A 19,914-nucleotide genomic window follows, 5' to 3' on the forward strand; every position below is an offset into this window, starting at 1 on the left:
TGTCAAGAAACAAGTGCTTCTGTCATTGGCTATCGAAATCACATGTCCCACTCCATATAGAAAGTGGACATGTTGTTTTTGCACCATTTTGTTAGTGTAACAGTGCAGAGAGGCTGCTTCTCAAGGTGCTTCTCAAGGTGCAAGTAGTCAGATAGTTAGCTAGGCGGTTTAATGTCAGTTAGTTCAGTAGATAGGATCCTGTGTCAGATCGACTTTCCAGCATCTAAGTCCACATTTGGGAATCTAAATAGTTTGTGCTAATAGTGTGGTCCAGTCAGGAGTCCACATTTCAGTATCTAAATCATTTATGCTAGTAATATGGTCCAGCCAGGAGTCCACATTTGAGAATATAAATTGTTTGTGCTAATAATGTGGTGCAGCCAAGAGTCCACATTTCAGAATCTAAATAATTTGTGCTAATAATGTGGTCCAGCCAGGAGTCCACATTTCAGAATCTAAATTGTTTGTGCTAATAATGTGGTGCAGCCAGGAGTCCACATTTCAGAATCTAAATAGTTTGTGCTAATAGTGTGGTCCAGCAAGGAGTCCACATTTCAGAATCTAAATCCTCTCTGCTAATAGTGTGGTCCAGACACCAGACTACAGTACATTTCTGGATCTAAATCCTTTATGCTTATAGTGTGGTCCCGACACCAGGCCACATTTCAGAATCTAAATCCTTTTTCTGCTAATAGTGTGGTCCAGACACCAGGCCACATTTCTGAATCCAAATTCTTTCTGCTAATAGTGTGGTCCAGACACCAGGACACATTTCTGAATCTAAATCTTTTATTCTAATAATGTGGTCCAGACATCAGGCCACATTTCAGAATCTAAATCCTTTCTGCTAACAGTGTGGCGCAGACACCAGGCCACATTTCTGAATCTAAATCATTCCTGATAATAGTATGGTCCAGACACCAGGACACATTTCTGAATCTATATCCTTTCTGCTAATAGTGTGGTCCAGACACCAAGCCACATTTTTTAATTTAAATCCTTTCTGCTAACAGTGAGGTCCAGACAAGCTCTACTGAACAAACACTGTCTTGTCCTATCCAAAGACAACTGACAACATCTGTTACTGGATGGACTACTCGACTCCTGTTCTTTGGCATCCACACAGCGGTACCCCTTATAGATGAGGGCAAGAAAGAGCATGCTCTCCAGTCGATGGCAAGCGCTGCATCAAGTGGCCTTTCCTCCTCTTCCTCCACCATAACATCACAGACAGTACAATCCTCAGAGGTGGCACCCCAATTACCCTTCTCCCCGTCCCCCCGTGTCACTCACAACTCTCCAACCCACCAACTGACTGTGGGGAATCGCAGATGGGCTAGTCTGCAGAGATGTTCATGCATTCTATTCCATAGGCATCAGAGGTCTGCTCCAAAGATTCACTGAATCAAAAGGAGGAAAGCATCTGCCCCGATGCCCAACTGAGTCCACATATCAGAATCAAAATTATTTGTGCTAAGAGTGTGGTGCAGCCAGGATTCCACATTTCAGAATCTAAATCGTTTGAGTTAATAGTATGGTCCAGCCAAGAGCCCACATTTCTGAATCTGAATCCTTTCTGCTAATAATTTGGTCCAGACACACTATCTCAGCAAATAAATGCTGTTTGTTAATTTAGCGACAGATGACTAACAGGTCTGGGCCTAGGGTTGTGAAACAGCTGGTTAAAAGATGGGAAGGGTACATCCAACATGAGTGAGAAAAAGTGAGGTTGTGGTGCAAGGGGGAACAGGCTTGGTGTTCAAGGTGTACATGGGTTAGGTGGTAATGTTAGATCAGCATTTTAACCTAGTGCCTATGGCCAAATCCAATATTGAAAAATACTGATCTCAAAATAGAGGTATCTACGGTAGCCTTCCAAACATTTAGGTTATTAGTACCTTTTCACCATAAAAACTCCTAGGAGCATAGTTGCCCTCATATAGCGCAAAAACACATTGGAGTTTAACAACACTCACGTTCTGGGTTTGAGACAATAGATATTGCATATACCCTACTGGATGTGATTACTCCTTGTTCTGGATTATTATCATACATCCGTTTTTTAACCACAAATAAGATTTAACCCCCAGTCACATGCGCTGTACATTCAATGGTCATCAGTTTAGGGGTTAACGGTGTGGATCAATTAATCCCCAAACATCATCTATTTCAGTGTGCAATAAGCAAAAAGATGTGCTATATACAAGATGCTCCTCATATTTAGGGGAATCCATCAATAAAAGGACTGTGACTGGCACATGTATATATGAAGCGATCTCACCCGCCTGGAAACCGTCCTATCTCGTGACCTCTTTTCCAATAATGGCGATGGATCCTTTTCCCATCCTTACGATACCAACGCATTTTGTTTTATCTCATCAGGGGATACCGTTGGGACTGTTAATGCCTCTGCCGTCCAGCCAACGCTGTCATCCATGCGCGTGGTAAATGCTGTGTGAGCCGGCCTTTTTAATGCACCCTGTGTCTAGACTTCCGGGTTCTAGTGACGCGTAGGTGCATGTACAAACCAGATATGTGTTCATTGGAACGCAACCGCTAACCGGATGTTCAGTTGGCCGCGTCCCTAGCCTTCAGTGGAGCGCAAACATTCTCATTGTGCATGCGCTCATCTCAGAGACTCTTCTATCGTTTATCTGAGATGCATTACTCGTATGATGTGCCCTCTAACATATCCTATAATAAGCGTCCCAATACTTGGGATATAGAGTTACAGTATACTCCACATCTGTATAGGAAGTAAATATTAGAATATTCCTGGCCACACCACTTTTTACATGCAGATTTCACTATCAGGTAAGAAAGATTTCTAAGGTTCCATTGGCTATATAAGGACTAAGGGTGGGCAGATCCAGTACGCTCCCTGTTGTGAATTCTGTGGCTGAGTTCACTTCTGTGGTCACAAGTGGTATTGCAGTTTCTGGGCTTCCTCCCTCAGGTGTTTTGGTGAGCTCGTTGGCTGCCTTGCTATTTAGCTCCACCTGAGTCTGTCTTCCTTGCTCCTTGTCAATGTTCCAGTGTTGGATCTGAGCTACTGCATCTTTCCTTGGGTCTGCTGCTCTGCTAGATAAGTGCTTCTAGTTTGTTTTCTGTTTTTTCTGTCCAGCTTGCTATTAACTTTTGCTGGAAGCTCTGAGAAGCAAAGGGGTGCACCGCCGTGCTGTTAGTTCGGCACGGTGGGTCTTTTTGCCCCTTTGCGTGGTTTTCGTTTTAGGGTTTTTTGTAGACTGCATAGTTCTCTTTGCTATCCTCGCTCTGTCTAGAATATCGGGCCTCACTTTGCTGAATCTATTTCATTCCTACGTTTGTCTTTTCATCTTGCTAACAGTCATTATATGTGGGGGGCTGCCTATTCCTTTGGGGTATTTCTCTGAGGTAAGTCAGGCTTGTATTTCTATCTTCAGGCTAGTCAGCTCCTCAGGCAGTGCCGAGTTGCATAGGTAGTGATAGGCGCAATCCACTGCTGCTTATAGTTGTGTGAGGATAGATCAGGTACTGCAGTCTACAGAGATTCCACGTCTCAGAGCTCGTCCTATTGTTTTTTGTTATTGCCAGATCTCTGTATGTGCGCTGATTACTGCACGCTGTGTTGCCTGATTGCCAGCCATAACAGTACAAGGAGCCACACCAATGATTCCCAATAGAGGGAAAAAAGAAATCCTGACATCATTTTTTTTTCTTAGCTCTGTCTTCAGTCTTTTTTTTCCCCTAGACATTAGAGTGCTTCAGGACACAGCTGTGGACATGGATATTCAGGCTCTGTGCTCCTCAATGGATAATCTCGTTGTAAATGTACAAAAGATTCAAGATACTATTGATCAGAAATCGATGCTAGAACCAAGAATTCCGATTCCTGATTTGTTTTTTGGTGACAGAACTAAGTTCCTGAGCTTCAGAAATAATTGTAAGCTATTTTTGGCCTTGAAACCTCATTCTTCTGGTAATCCTATTCAACAGGTTTTGATTATTATTTCTTTTTTGCGCGGCGACCCACAGGACTGGGCGTTTTCTCTTGCACCAGGAGATTCTGCATTGAGTAATGTTGATGCATTTTTCCAGGCGCTGGGATTGCTTTACGATGAGCCTAATTCAGTGGATCAGGCTGAGAAAAATCTGCTGGCTTTATGCCAGGGTCAGGATGATGTAGAAGTATATTGTCAGAAATTTAGGAAGTGGTCAGTACTCACTCTGTGGAATGAATCTGCACTAGCGGCTTTGTTCAGAAAGGGTCTCTCTGAAGCTCTTAAGGATGTAATGGTGGGATTTCCTATGCCTGCTGGTTTGAATGAGTCTATGTCCTTGGCCATTCAGATCGGTCGTCGCTTGCGCGAGCGTAAATCTGTGCACCATCTGGCGGTATTGTCTGAGAGTAAACCTGAGTCTATGCAGTGCGACAGGACTATGACTAAAGTAGAACGGCAAGAACACAGACGTCTGAACAGACTGTGTTTCTATTGTGGTGATTCTACTCATGCTATTTCTAATTGTCCTAAACGCACTAGGCGGTTCGATAGCTCTGCCGTTATTGGTACTGTACAGTCCAAATTCCTTTTGTCCATTACCTTAATGTGCTCTTTGTCATCGTATTCTGTAATGGCGTTTGTGGATTCAGGCGCTGCCCTGAATCTGATGGATTTGGATTATGCTAAACGTTGTGGATTTTTCTTGGAGCCTTTGCGGTGTCCTATTCCGTTGAGAGGAATTGATGCTACACCTTTGGCCAAGAATAAGCCTCAGTACTGGGCCCAGCTGACCATGTGCATGGCTCCTGCACATCAGGAAGTTATTCGCTTTCTGGTACTGCATAATTTGCATGATGTGGTCGTGTTGGGGTTGCCATGGCTACAAACCCATAATCCAGTATTGGATTGGAACTCTATGTCGGTAACCAGCTGGGGTTGTCAGGGAGTACATGGTGATGTTCCATTTTTGTCTATTTCGTCATCCATTCCTTCTGACATCCCAGAGTTCTTGTCGGACTTTCAGGATGTATTTGAAGAGTCCAAGTCTGATGCCCTACCTCCGCATAGGAATTGTGATTGTGCTATCGATTTGATTCCTGGTAGTAAATTCCCTAAGGGTCGTTTATTTAATTTGTCCGTACCTGAACACACCGCTATGCGCAGTTATGTGAAGGAGTCCCTGGAGAAGGGACATATTCGCCCATCGTCGTCACCATTGGGAGCAGGGTTCTTTTTTGTAGCCAAGAAGGATGGTTCGCTAAGACCGTGTATTGATTACCGCCTTCTTAATAAGATCACTGTTAAGTTTCAGTATCCCTTGCCATTGATATCTGACTTGTTTGCTCGGATTAAGGGGGCTAGTTGGTTTACTAAGATTGATCTTCGTGGTGCGTATAATCTGGTGAGAATCAGGCAGGGAGATGAATGGAAAACGGCATTTAATACGCCCGAGGGTCATTTTGAGTATCTGGTGATGCCGTTCGGACTTGCCAATGCTCCATCTGTTTTTCAGTCTTTTATGCATGACATTTTCCGTGAGTATCTGGATAAATTCTTGATTGTTTACTTGGATGACATTTTGATCTTCTCAGATGATTGGGAGTCTCATGTGAAGCAAGTCAGAATGGTTTTCCAGGTACTGCGTGCTAATTCCTTGTTCGTGAAGGGATCAAAGTGTCTCTTCGGTGTGCAGAAAGTTTCATTTTTGGGGTTCATCTTTTCCCCTTCTACTATCGAGATGGATCCGGTTAAGGTTCAGGCCATCCAGGATTGGACTCAGCCGACATCTCTAAAAAGTCTGCAGAAATTCCTGGGCTTTGCTAATTTTTATCGTCGCTTCATCTGTAATTTTTCTAGCATTGCCAGACCATTGACCGATTTGACCAAGAAGGGTGCTGATTTGGTTAATTGGTCTTCTGCTGCCGTGGAAGCTTTTCAGGAGTTGAAGCGTCGTTTTTGCTGTGCCCCTGTGTTGTGTCAACCTGATGTTTCTCTTCCGTTCCAGGTCGAGGTTGATGCTTCTGAGATTGGTGCAGGGGCGGTTTTGTCACAGAGAGGTTCTGGTTGCTCAGTGTTCAAACCATGTGCTTTCTTTTCCAGGAAATTTTCTGCTGCTGAGCGTAATTATGATGTGGGCAACCGAGAGTTGCTGGCCATGAAGTGGGCATTCGAGGAGTGGCGTCATTGGATTGAGGGTGCTAAGCATCGCGTGGTGGTTTTGACTGATCATAAGAACCTTACTTATCTTGAGTCTGCCAAGCGCTTGAATCCTAGACAGGCCCGTTGGTCGTTATTTTTTGCTCGTTTTGATTTTGTGATTTCATACCTTCCGGGCTCTAAAAATGTGAAGGCGGATGCTCTGTCTAGGAGTTTTGTGCCCGACTCTCCGGGGTTATCTGAGCCGGCGAGTATCCTCAAGGAAGGAGTCATTGTGTCTGCCATCTCCCCTGATTTGCGGAGAGTGTTGCAGAAATTTCAGGCTAATAAACCTGATCGTTGTCCGGCCGAGAAACTGTTCGTCCCTGATAGGTGGACTAGTAAAGTTATCTCTGAACTTCATTGTTCGGTGCTGGCCGGTCATCCAGGAATCTTTGGTACCAGGGAGTTGGTTGCTAGATCCTTCTGGTGGCCATCTCTGTCACGGGATGTGCGTGCTTTTGTGCAGTCCTGTGGAATTTGTGCTAGGGCTAAGCCCTGCTGTTCACGTGCCAGTGGGTTGCTTTTGCCCTTGCCGGTCCCGAAGAGGCCTTGGACACATATTTCGATGGATTTAATTTCTGACCTTCCCGTTTCTCAAAAAATGTCGGTCATTTGGGTGGTCTGTGATCGCTTTTCTAAAATGGTCCATCTGGTGCACTTGGTTAAATTGCCTTCCTCCTCTGATTTGGTGCCTTTGTTCTTCCAGCATGTGGTTCGTTTACATGGCATTCCTGAGAATATTGTTTCTGACAGAGGTTCCCAGTTTGTCTCGAGGTTCTGGCGAGCCTTTTGTGGTAGGATGGGCATTGACCTATCTTTCTCCTCGGCCTTCCATCCTCAGACTAATGGCCAGACCGAACGAACCAATCAGACCTTGGAAACATATTTGAGATGTTTTGTTTCCGCTGACCAGGATGATTGGGTGTCATTTTTGCCGTTGGCTGAGTTCGCCCTTAATAATCGGGCCAGCTCGGCTACCTTGGTCTCTCCATTTTTCTGCAATTCTGGGTTCCATCCTCGTTTCTCTTCAGGACAGGTTGAGTCTTCGGACTGTCCTGGTGTGGATTCTGTGGTGGACAGGTTGCAGCAGATCTGGACTCAGGTAGTGGACAATTTGACCTTGTCCCAGGAGAAGGCTCAGCTTTTCGCTAATCGCAGACGCCGTGTGGGACCCCGACTTCGTGTTGGGGATCTGGTTTGGTTATCTTCTCGTCATATTCCTATGAAGGTTTCCTCTCCTAAATTTAAACCTCGTTTTATTGGTCCGTATAGGATTTCTGAGATTCTCAATCCGGTGTCTTTTCGTCTGACCCTCCCAGACTCCTTTTCCATACATAATGTATTCCATAGGTCGTTGTTGAGGAGATACGTGGCACCTATGGTTCCATCTGTGGAGCCTCCTGCCCCTGTTTTGGTGGAGGGGGAATTGGAGTATATTGTGGAGAAGATTTTGGATTCTCGTGTCTCTAGACGGAAACTCCAGTATCTGGTCAAATGGAAGGGTTATGCTCAGGAAGATAATTCCTGGGTTTTTGCCTCTGATGTCCATGCCCCAGATCTTGTTCGTGCCTTTCATGTGGCTCATCCTGGTCGGCCTGGGGGTTCTGGTGAGGGTTCGGTGACCCCTCCTCAAGGGGGGGGTACTGTTGTGAATTCTGTGGCTGAGTTCACTTCTGTGGTCACAAGTGGTATTGCAGTTTCTGGGCTTCCTCCCTCAGGTGTTTTGGTGAGCTCGTTGGCTGCCTTGCTATTTAGCTCCACCTGAGTCTGTCTTCCTTGCTCCTTGTCAATGTTCCAGTGTTGGATCTGAGCTACTGCATCTTTCCTTGGGTCTGCTGCTCTGCTAGATAAGTGCTTCTAGTTTGTTTTCTGTTTTTTCTGTCCAGCTTGCTATTAACTTTTGCTGGAAGCTCTGAGAAGCAAAGGGGTGCACCGCCGTGCTGTTAGTTCGGCACGGTGGGTCTTTTTGCCCCTTTGCGTGGTTTTCGTTTTAGGGTTTTTTGTAGAGTGCATAGTTCTCTTTGCTATCCTCGCTCTGTCTAGAATATCGGGCCTCACTTTGCTGAATCTATTTCATTCCTACGTTTGTCTTTTCATCTTGCTAACAGTCATTATATGTGGGGGGCTGCCTATTCCTTTGGGGTATTTCTCTGAGGTAAGTCAGGCTTGTATTTCTATCTTCAGGCTAGTCAGCTCCTCAGGCAGTGCCGAGTTGCATAGGTAGTGATAGGCGCAATCCACTGCTGCTTATAGTTGTGTGAGGATAGATCAGGTACTGCAGTCTACAGAGATTCCACGTCTCAGAGCTCGTCCTATTGTTTTTTGTTATTGCCAGATCTCTGTATGTGCGCTGATTACTGCACGCTGTGTTGCCTGATTGCCAGCCATAACAGCTCCCTACATAGGGACTACATATTCTTATAGAGTTTTATACCCTCCATATAGGAGCAATAAATATTCACTCCAATATGAAGGAGCTATAGATAATATAGAACGTGTGCAACACCACCAAAAACATCCAGGAACACTGGAAAGTGGCGGAAATTATAGATGCAGAGTGAAAAAAGGGGTTTGATAGGTGTAAGCCTACGATGTACCTAGGGTCCCCTCTGCTATCTTGTACCTGCCTATTGCGGAGGTTGGCACCCTAGGACCTATGCGGTGGTGCCCCCACTCCAGGGCGGCTGTCCTTGACTAATAACCCTATCTCAACCTGCACTAGAGGAAGGAAGCAAAGGTGTTATGGCTGGCAATCAGGCAACACAGCGTGCAGTAATCAGCGCACATACAGAGATCTGGCAATAACCAAAAACAATAGGACGAGCTCTGAGACGTGGAATCTCTGTAGACTGCAGTACCTGATCTATCCTCACACAACTATAAGCAGCAGTGGATTGCGCCTATCACTACCTATGCAACTCGACACTGCCTGAGGAGCTGACTAGCCTGAAGATAGAAATACAAGCCTGACTTACCTCAGAGAAATACCCCAAAGGAATAGGCAGCCCCCCACATATAATGACTGTTAGCAAGATGAAAAGACAAACGTAGGAATGAAATAGATTCAGCAAAGTGAGGCCCGATATTCTAGACAGAGCGAGGATAGCAAAGAGAACTATGCAGTCTACAAAAAACCCTAAAACGAAAACCACGCAAAGGGGCAAAAAGACCCACCGTGCCGAACTAACAGCATGGCGGTGCACCCCTTTGCTTCTCAGAGCTTCCAGCAAAAGTTAATAGCAAGCTGGACAGAAAAAACAGAAAACAAACTAGAAGCACTTATCTAGCAGAGCAGCAGGCCCAAGGAAAGATGCAGTAGCTCAGATCCAACACTGGAACATTGACAAGGAGCAAGGAAGACAGACTCAGGTGGAGCTAAATAGCAAGGCAGCCAACGAGCTCACCAAAACACCTGAGGGAGGAAGCCCAGAGACTGCAATACCACTTGTGACCACAGAAGTGAACTCAGCCACAGAATTCACAACAGTACCCCCCCCTTGAGGAGGGGTCACCGAACCCTCACCAGAACCCCCAGGCCGACCAGGATGAGCCACATGAAAGGCACGAACAAGATCTGGGGCATGGACATCAGAGGCAAAAACCCAGGAATTATCTTCCTGAGCATAACCCTTCCATTTGACCAGATACTGGAGTTTCCGTCTAGAGACACGAGAATCCAAAATCTTCTCCACAATATACTCCAATTCCCCCTCCACCAAAACAGGGGCAGGAGGCTCCACAGATGGAACCATAGGTGCCACGTATCTCCTCAACAACGACCTATGGAATACATTATGTATGGAAAAGGAGTCTGGGAGGGTCAGACGAAAAGACACCGGATTGAGAATCTCAGAAATCCTATACGGACCAATAAAACGAGGTTTAAATTTAGGAGAGGAAACCTTCATAGGAATATGACGAGAAGATAACCAAACCAGATCCCCAACACGAAGTCGGGGTCCCACACGGCGTCTGCGATTAGCGAAAAGCTGAGCCTTCTCCTGGGACAAGGTCAAATTGTCCACTACCTGAGTCCAGATCTGCTGCAACCTGTCCACCACAGAATCCACACCAGGACAGTCCGAAGACTCAACCTGTCCTGAAGAGAAACGAGGATGGAACCCAGAATTGCAGAAAAATGGAGAGACCAAGGTAGCCGAGCTGGCCCGATTATTAAGGGCGAACTCAGCCAACGGCAAAAATGACACCCAATCATCCTGGTCAGCGGAAACAAAACATCTCAGATATGTTTCCAAGGTCTGATTGGTTCGTTCGGTCTGGCCATTAGTCTGAGGATGGAAGGCCGAGGAGAAAGATAGGTCAATGCCCATCCTACCACAAAAGGCTCGCCAGAACCTCGAGACAAACTGGGAACCTCTGTCAGAAACAATATTCTCAGGAATGCCATGTAAACGAACCACATGCTGGAAGAACAAAGGCACCAAATCAGAGGAGGAAGGCAATTTAACCAAGGGCACCAGATGGACCATTTTAGAAAAGCGATCACAGACCACCCAAATGACCGACATTTTTTGAGAAACGGGAAGGTCAGAAATGAAATCCATCGAAATATGTGTCCAAGGCCTCTTCGGGACCGGCAAGGGCAAAAGCAACCCACTGGCACGTGAACAGCAGGGCTTAGCCCTAGCACAAATTCCACAGGACTGCACAAAAGCACGCACATCCCGTGACAGAGATGGCCACCTGAAGGATCTAGCAACCAACTCCCTGGTACCAAAGATTCCTGGATGACCGGCCAGCACCGAACAATGAAGTTCAGAGATAACTTTACTAGTCCACCTATCAGGGACGAACAGTTTCTCGGCCGGACAACGATCAGGTTTATTAGCCTGAAATTTCTGCAACACTCTCCGCAAATCAGGGGAGATGGCAGACACAATGACTCCTTCCTTGAGGATACTCGCCGGCTCAGATAACCCCGGAGAGTCGGGCACAAAACTCCTAGACAGAGCATCCGCCTTCACATTTTTAGAGCCCGGAAGGTATGAAATCACAAAATCAAAACGAGCAAAAAATAACGACCAACGGGCCTGTCTAGGATTCAAGCGCTTGGCAGACTCAAGATAAGTAAGGTTCTTATGATCAGTCAAAACCACCACGCGATGCTTAGCACCCTCAAGCCAATGACGCCACTCCTCGAATGCCCACTTCATGGCCAGCAACTCTCGGTTGCCCACATCATAATTACGCTCAGCAGCAGAAAATTTCCTGGAAAAGAAAGCACATGGTTTGAACACTGAGCAACCAGAACCTCTCTGTGACAAAACCGCCCCTGCACCAATCTCAGAAGCATCAACCTCGACCTGGAACGGAAGAGAAACATCAGGTTGACACAACACAGGGGCACAGCAAAAACGACGCTTCAACTCCTGAAAAGCTTCCACGGCAGCAGAAGACCAATTAACCAAATCAGCACCCTTCTTGGTCAAATCGGTCAATGGTCTGGCAATGCTAGAAAAATTACAGATGAAGCGACGATAAAAATTAGCAAAGCCCAGGAATTTCTGCAGACTTTTTAGAGATGTCGGCTGAGTCCAATCCTGGATGGCCTGAACCTTAACCGGATCCATCTCGATAGTAGAAGGGGAAAAGATGAACCCCAAAAATGAAACTTTCTGCACACCGAAGAGACACTTTGATCCCTTCACGAACAAGGAATTAGCACGCAGTACCTGGAAAACCATTCTGACTTGCTTCACATGAGACTCCCAATCATCTGAGAAGATCAAAATGTCATCCAAGTAAACAATCAAGAATTTATCCAGATACTCACGGAAAATGTCATGCATAAAAGACTGAAAAACAGATGGAGCATTGGCAAGTCCGAACGGCATCACCAGATACTCAAAATGACCCTCGGGCGTATTAAATGCCGTTTTCCATTCATCTCCCTGCCTGATTCTCACCAGATTATACGCACCACGAAGATCAATCTTAGTAAACCAACTAGCCCCCTTAATCCGAGCAAACAAGTCAGAAATCAATGGCAAGGGATACTGAAACTTAACAGTGATCTTATTAAGAAGGCGGTAATCAATACACGGTCTTAGCGAACCATCCTTCTTGGCTACAAAAAAGAACCCTGCTCCCAATGGTGACGACGATGGGCGAATATGTCCCTTCTCCAGGGACTCCTTCACATAACTGCGCATAGCGGTGTGTTCAGGTACGGACAAATTAAATAAACGACCCTTAGGGAATTTACTACCAGGAATCAAATCGATAGCACAATCACAATTCCTATGCGGAGGTAGGGCATCAGACTTGGACTCTTCAAATACATCCTGGAAGTCCGACAAGAACTCTGGGATGTCAGAAGGAATGGATGACGAAATAGACAAAAATGGAACATCACCATGTACTCCCTGACAACCCCAGCTGGTTACCGACATAGAGTTCCAATCCAATACTGGATTATGGGTTTGTAGCCATGGCAACCCCAACACGACCACATCATGCAAATTATGCAGTACCAGAAAGCGAACAACTTCCTGATGTGCAGGAGCCATGCACATGGTCAGCTGGGCCCAGTACTGAGGCTTATTCTTGGCCAAAGGTGTAGCATCAATTCCTCTCAACGGAATAGGACACCGCAAAGGCTCCAAGAAAAATCCACAACGTTTAGCATAATCCAAATCCATCAGATTCAGGGCAGCGCCTGAATCCACAAACGCCATGACAGAATACGATGACAAAGAGCACATTAAGGTAATGGACAAAAGGAATTTGGACTGTAGAGTACCAATAACGGCAGAGCTATCGAACCGCCTAGTGCGTTTAGGACAATTAGAAATAGCATGAGTAGAATCACCACAATAGAAACACAGTCTGTTCAGACGTCTGTGTTCTTGCCGTTCTACTTTAGTCATAGTCCTGTCGCACTGCATAGGCTCAGGTTTACTCTCAGACAATACCGCCAGATGGTGCACAGATTTACGCTCGCGCAAGCGACGACCGATCTGAATGGCCAAGGACATAGACTCATTCAAACCAGCAGGCATAGGAAATCCCACCATTACATCCTTAAGAGCTTCAGAGAGACCCTTTCTGAACAAAGCCGCTAGTGCAGATTCATTCCACAGAGTGAGTACTGACCACTTCCTAAATTTCTGACAATATACTTCTACATCATCCTGACCCTGGCATAAAGCCAGCAGATTTTTCTCAGCCTGATCCACTGAATTAGGCTCATCGTAAAGCAATCCCAGCGCCTGGAAAAATGCATCAACATTACTCAATGCAGAATCTCCTGGTGCAAGAGAAAACGCCCAGTCCTGTGGGTCGCCGCGCAAAAAAGAAATAATAATCAAAACCTGTTGAATAGGATTACCAGAAGAATGAGGTTTCAAGGCCAGAAATAGCTTACAATTATTTCTGAAGCTCAGGAACTTAGTTCTGTCACCAAAAAACAAATCAGGAATCGGAATTCTTGGTTCTAGCATCGATTTCTGATCAATAGTATCTTGAATCTTTTGTACATTTACAACGAGATTATCCATTGAGGAGCACAGAGCCTGAATATCCATGTCCACAGCTGTGTCCTGAAGCACTCCAATGTCTAGGGGAAAAAAAAGACTGAAGACAGAGCTAAGAAAAAAAAATGATGTCAGGATTTCTTTTTTCCCTCTATTGGGAATCATTGGTGTGGCTCCTTGTACTGTTATGGCTGGCAATCAGGCAACACAGCGTGCAGTAATCAGCGCACATACAGAGATCTGGCAATAACCAAAAACAATAGGACGAGCTCTGAGACGTGGAATCTCTGTAGACTGCAGTACCTGATCTATCCTCACACAACTATAAGCAGCAGTGGATTGCGCCTATCACTACCTATGCAACTCGACACTGCCTGAGGAGCTGACTAGCCTGAAGATAGAAATACAAGCCTGACTTACCTCAGAGAAATACCCCAAAGGAATAGGCAGCCCCCCACATATAATGACTGTTAGCAAGATGAAAAGACAAACGTAGGAATGAAATAGATTCAGCAAAGTGAGGCCCGATATTCTAGACAGAGCGAGGATAGCAAAGAGAACTATGCAGTCTACAAAAAACCCTAAAACGAAAACCACGCAAAGGGGCAAAAAGACCCACCGTGCCGAACTAACAGCATGGCGGTGCACCCCTTTGCTTCTCAGAGCTTCCAGCAAAAGTTAATAGCAAGCTGGACAGAAAAAACAGAAAACAAACTAGAAGCACTTATCTAGCAGAGCAGCAGGCCCAAGGAAAGATGCAGTAGCTCAGATCCAACACTGGAACATTGACAAGGAGCAAGGAAGACAGACTCAGGTGGAGCTAAATAGCAAGGCAGCCAACGAGCTCACCAAAACACCTGAGGGAGGAAGCCCAGAGACTGCAATACCACTTGTGACCACAGAAGTGAACTCAGCCACAGAATTCACAACACAAAGGAGAGTTGGTCATTTAGACCATTAGAATGAACTGTGCGCAACCAAAAGATCCATTTGCATTCTCTCTAAAGTATCATCTGGTCCCAATTGCCCCCTCTACTTGTGGGTTTAATTCTGTCAATCTCTATAAAGGAAATTTTCTTTGTGTCGCCTTGGTGATACATATTAATGTGATTGGCTATTGAGGTGTCTCTTTTGTTAGCAATGTCCCGTACATGTTCTCCTATCCTCCTACAAAATTCCCTTTTCGTTTTCCCTATGTACTCTAGTCCACACTCACATGTCGCTTTGTACACCACTCCTTTTGTTTGGCAGTTAATGAATTGCCTGATCTGATAGGTCCTGCCTGTATTATTGCCTACAAAGGTTTTACTTGTCTTTATGGAGGCACATGTTTTGCACCTACCACACTTGTAACATCCTGACGGTTGTGCACTTAGCCATGACTGACTCCTTGGACCATGATAATGGCTATGGACAAGTCTATCCTTAAGAGATTTCCCCTTGCGGAAGGTGATTTGGGGTGTCAGGTTAATGACATCCTTGATGTCCATGTCCATACGGAGAGCCTGCCAATGCCTCACCAAAATTTTTGGGATCGCATCCGCTCCATTTGAAAATTGTGTTACAAAATGAGTAGTGCCCTCCTCAGCTTTAGGAGGCTTATGTATGAGGAGATCTTTACGTTCTCTCAAGAGTGATGATTTGTATGCTTTGCTCAATACATGATCAGGGTACCCTCTTTCATGAAACCTCATTCTTAGGTCATCTGCCTGTTCTTTGAAGTTAGTCAAATCTGAACAATTGCGGCGGAGTCTGATATTGTCCTTTTGGGATACCCTTTTTTAAGGGTCCAGGGTGGTTACTCTCTCACCTTGAAGGGAGTTAGTTGCTGAGGGTTTGCGAAAAAATTTTAGGACAATTTCTCCATTATCACCCCTTTGGACAAGGACATCAAGGAATGCCAAACTCTCTCTATCAGTTTCAAACGTGAAGTGCAAGCCCAGACTGTTGACATTAAGGTTGTCCACAAATTTTTCAAACTCTGACTCATCACCTCTCATCACAAAGACATCATCTATGTATCTTAGCCATAGCGCCACCTTGCCTTCCAAATTTTTTGACGCCTCGTTAAAGATGATATTTTCCTCCCACCAGCCCAGGAGCAAATAAGTTGGCGCACAAGGGCTGCCCATTGCAGTGCCCCTGAGCTGGTGGAAGCACTTGACATCAAATAAAAAAACATTGTTGGTGAGACAAAATTTCAAAGATTTCAGCACAAATTAATTGTGACTCCTGTACTGAAGGCCTCTCGTCTGCAAGTATTCATCCACGGCCATCAGGCCTGTCTCATGGGGGATGGAGGAATATAGTGCCTCAACATCTATACTGGCAAAGATAATACCCGTCTCCATGCATATGCCATCCAGTCTCCTGAGAAAGTTGGTCGTGTTGCGCACGTATGAATTTAGAGCCAGAACAAAAGGTCTGAGTACTTGATCAATGATTAGGCCTAAATTTTGTGCTATACTGTTTATGCCTGCCACTATAGGTCTACCTTTTAAGGGGTTTATTCCTTTATGGACCTTGGGCAGGCAAAAAAAAGTGGCCATCACCGGATGTGTGGGGACTAAGGCTGGTTTCACATTTGCGGTTGTGTCCGCAGCATTTCTACCGCATATATCCGCATGCGTTGTGTATTCCTATATTTAACATTAGGGACACATGCATTTTTGATTGTTCGCATTTTGCCGCGTTTGACGACGCATGCGTCGTTACGTCGTTTGCGGCTTGGCGCGGAAATGCAACATGTAGTAATTTTTAGAGGCGTCAATTTGCTGCCTGGAAAGGCATGCAGTCGATTGCGCAAGGATTGCGACAAAAAACCGCATTGCTGTCTATATGAACGCATGCGTTCACAAGCACATGCGTTTGTTTGCGTTCGTGAAAGCATGCGTTTCAAAAGAAAAAAACATGTCTAGACACTGATAAGCAACCCCCCAAATAGTAGGTGATAAAGGGAGGTAGTGGACATTTGCAGGTCACTACTCAGGAGACACTGAAGCAGACGAGACACAGGCTACATCTTGGAGGAAAACAAGACACTGAACAATGTGAGTATATCCTAGCCAATGCCTTTATTTTCTATTTTCTTTCTCTACATGTCCTAATTTCTTGCATTTCTTTCTTTCTACATGCATCAGAATGTCTTCTTCTTCTTCTCATGAGGAGTTTCTTCCTGGGCCGTCGGAAGTCGAGCATGTCAGTGAGGTGAGTACTTGCCTCGTCAGATTGGTAAGTATTCCCTGTCACATCTACACATGTGACAATTTTAATTTTTCATTTTTTTAGAGCTCTTCTTCAACTGCGGCAGAGACTGGGCAGGAGCAGCGGACTCAAGGTCGGGAGGAAAGACGACAGCGGGTACGTATACAAGGCTGACTGTTTACTGTATCCTCAGTGTAATATTCTTGAATCTTCCTTTCTTTCCATTCCTATTCCTTTTTTCTTCTGGAATCCTTTTGTATGTTGACTTTCCTATTCATGCCATTTCTCAGCATCTTTTTTCTTTCTTTTCCTTATGTTAATTGACCAAACTTTAATGACTTTATTTAATTTTTAGGTTCCACAACGGGACCATAATGTTTTGACGTGGCCAAAGTCAAAACACGTTGGCGTTCGATGAAGGACCGCTTCAACAAGGACCTGCGTCAAGAGAGCCGTGTTCCCAGTGGTTCAGGAGCAAGGATCCGAAGATATAAATACCATCGTGTTCTGGCATTTTTAAGACTGGTCCTTGCCCAGAGAACGTACAGTTAGGTCCATATATATTTGGACAGAGACAACATTTTTCTAATTTTGGTTATAGACATTACCACAATGAATTTTAAACAAAACAATTCAGATGCAGTTGAAGTTCAGACTTTCAGCTTTCATTTGAGGGTATCCACCTTAAAATTGGATGAAGGGTTTAGGAGTTTCAGCTCCTTAACATGTGCCACCCTGTTTTTAAAGGGACCCAAAGTAATTGGACAGATTCAATAATTTTAAATAAAATGTTCATTTTTAGTACTTGGTTGAAAACCATTTGTTGGCAATGACTGCCTGAAGTCTTGAACTCATGGACATCACCAGACGCTGTGTTTCCTCCTTTTTGATGCTCTGCCAGGCCTTCACTGCGGTGGTTTTCAGTTCCTGTTTGTTTGTGGGCCTTTCTGTCTGAAGTTTAGTCTTTAACAAGTGAAATGCATGCTCAATTGGGTTTAGATCAGGTGACTGACTTGGCCATTCAAGAATATTCCACTTCTTTGCTTTAACCCTGCTGTTCTGTTCGGTCTGGGGAGACCTATTTTGAACTTTGGTATTTTTTGGGGTGTTCAAGATGCGGTTCTGAAACTTGTGGTTGATTGACTTAAATGAGGATGGGTCGGTCGGCCACGGGTTTCAGAGCCGCATCTTGAATATTTTAAAGAATATTGAAGTTCAAAGTCGGTCATTTTTGACCAACAGAACAGCAGGGTTAATAAACTCCTGGGTTGATTTGGCTTTATGTTTTTGGGTCATTGTCCATCTGTAGTATGAAACAACGACCAATCAGTTTTGCTGCATTTGGCTGGATCTGAGCCCATAGTACGGCTCTGAATACCTCAGAATTAATTCGGCTGCTTCTGTCTTCTGTCACATCATCACTAAACACTAGTGACCCAGTGCCACTGGCAGCCACGCATGCCCAAGCCATCACACTGCCTCCGGCGTGTTTTACAGATGATGTGGTATGCTTTGGATCATGAGCTGTACCACGCCTTCGCCATACTTTTCTCTTTCCATCATTCTGGTAGAGGTTGATCTTGGTTTCATCTCTACAAAGAATGTTCTTCCAGAACTGTGCTGGCTTTTTAGATGTTTTTTTAGCAAAGTCCAGTCTAGCCTTTTTATTCTTGATGCTTATGAGTGGCTTGCACTGTGCAGTGAACCCTCTGTATTTACTTTCATGCAGTCTTCTCTTTATGGTAGATTTGGATATTGATACGCCGACCTCCTGGAGAGTGATGGTCACTTGGTTGGCTGTTGTGAAGGGGTTTCTCTTCACCATGGAGATTATTCTGCGATCATCCACCACTGTTGTCTTCCGTGGGCGCCCAGGTCTTTTTCCATTGATGAGTTCACCAGTGCTTTCTTTCTTTCTCAGGATGTACCAAACTGTAGATTTTGCCACTCCTAGTATTGTAGCAATTTCTAGGATGGTTTTTTTTCTGTTTTCACAGCTTAAGGATGGCTTGTTTCACCTACATGGAGAGCTCCTTTGACCGCATGTTTACTTCACAGCAAAACCTTCCAAATGCAAGCACCATAGCTCAAATCAACTCCAGGCCTTTTATCTGCTTAATTGAGAATGACATAACGAAGGGATTGCCCACACCTGTCCATGAAATAGCTTTGGAGTCAATTGTCCAATTACTTTTGGTCTCTTTAAAAATAGGGTGGCACATGTTAAGGAGCTGAAATTCCTAAACCCTTCATCCAATTTTAATGTGGATACCCTCAAATGAAAGCTGAAAGTCTGAACTTCAACTGCATCTGAATTGTTTTGTTTAAAATTCATTGTGGTAATGTCTATAACCAAAATTAGAAAAATGTTGTCTCTGTCCAAATATATATGGACCTAACTGTAAGTATTTATCATGTGCATTAGGTTGTATTGTATTGCCATAATTTGTATTTTTCTATTCCACAGGATTTTGCGTCTGGTTAATTTTTGGTATTAATTATCTTTTTCCTTTTTTCACAGCACATGGAGCACTACTGTTGGCCCAGGTTCTGGAGTGGTCCTTCATCCGACAGCCACGGACCCGTCCCAGCCATCGCCATCCAGCAGCGCAGCAGCAAGTGGGCCTTCCACACTGGAGACCAGGGAGCTGGTCCATCAGGTCTTCCCCTTTCGCAGTCCTCTTCCACTGCCCCTTTTCTTTGGGCTCCTCCCAGCAGCGGCAGAGGGCTTCGGACAGGTCACTCATGCCCGAGTTTTTGCACTTGAGCTCGGTTTTACACGAAGCAATCAAGGCTTTGGGTGACCGAATGCATGTTTCACATAGCCTCTTGAATGCACGTATCCAGGAGGTCACAAAAGCCTTGACCAAGTGAAAGCCGACCTCCAGAGGCCAGCACATCATTTTTTTAACCAAATTGAGCAGGGCATGTCTGAACACCTTAGGCTGGTTTCACATTTGCGTTTTTTTTGTGTGTTTTTGCGCAAAAAAATGCAAAAAACGCATGCGTTTTCCCCCTATATTTAACATTAAAAA

Source organism: Ranitomeya imitator, chromosome 1, assembly GCF_032444005.1.
Source record: "Ranitomeya imitator isolate aRanImi1 chromosome 1, aRanImi1.pri, whole genome shotgun sequence".
In the NCBI taxonomy this organism is placed as follows: Eukaryota; Metazoa; Chordata; class Amphibia; order Anura; family Dendrobatidae; genus Ranitomeya; species Ranitomeya imitator.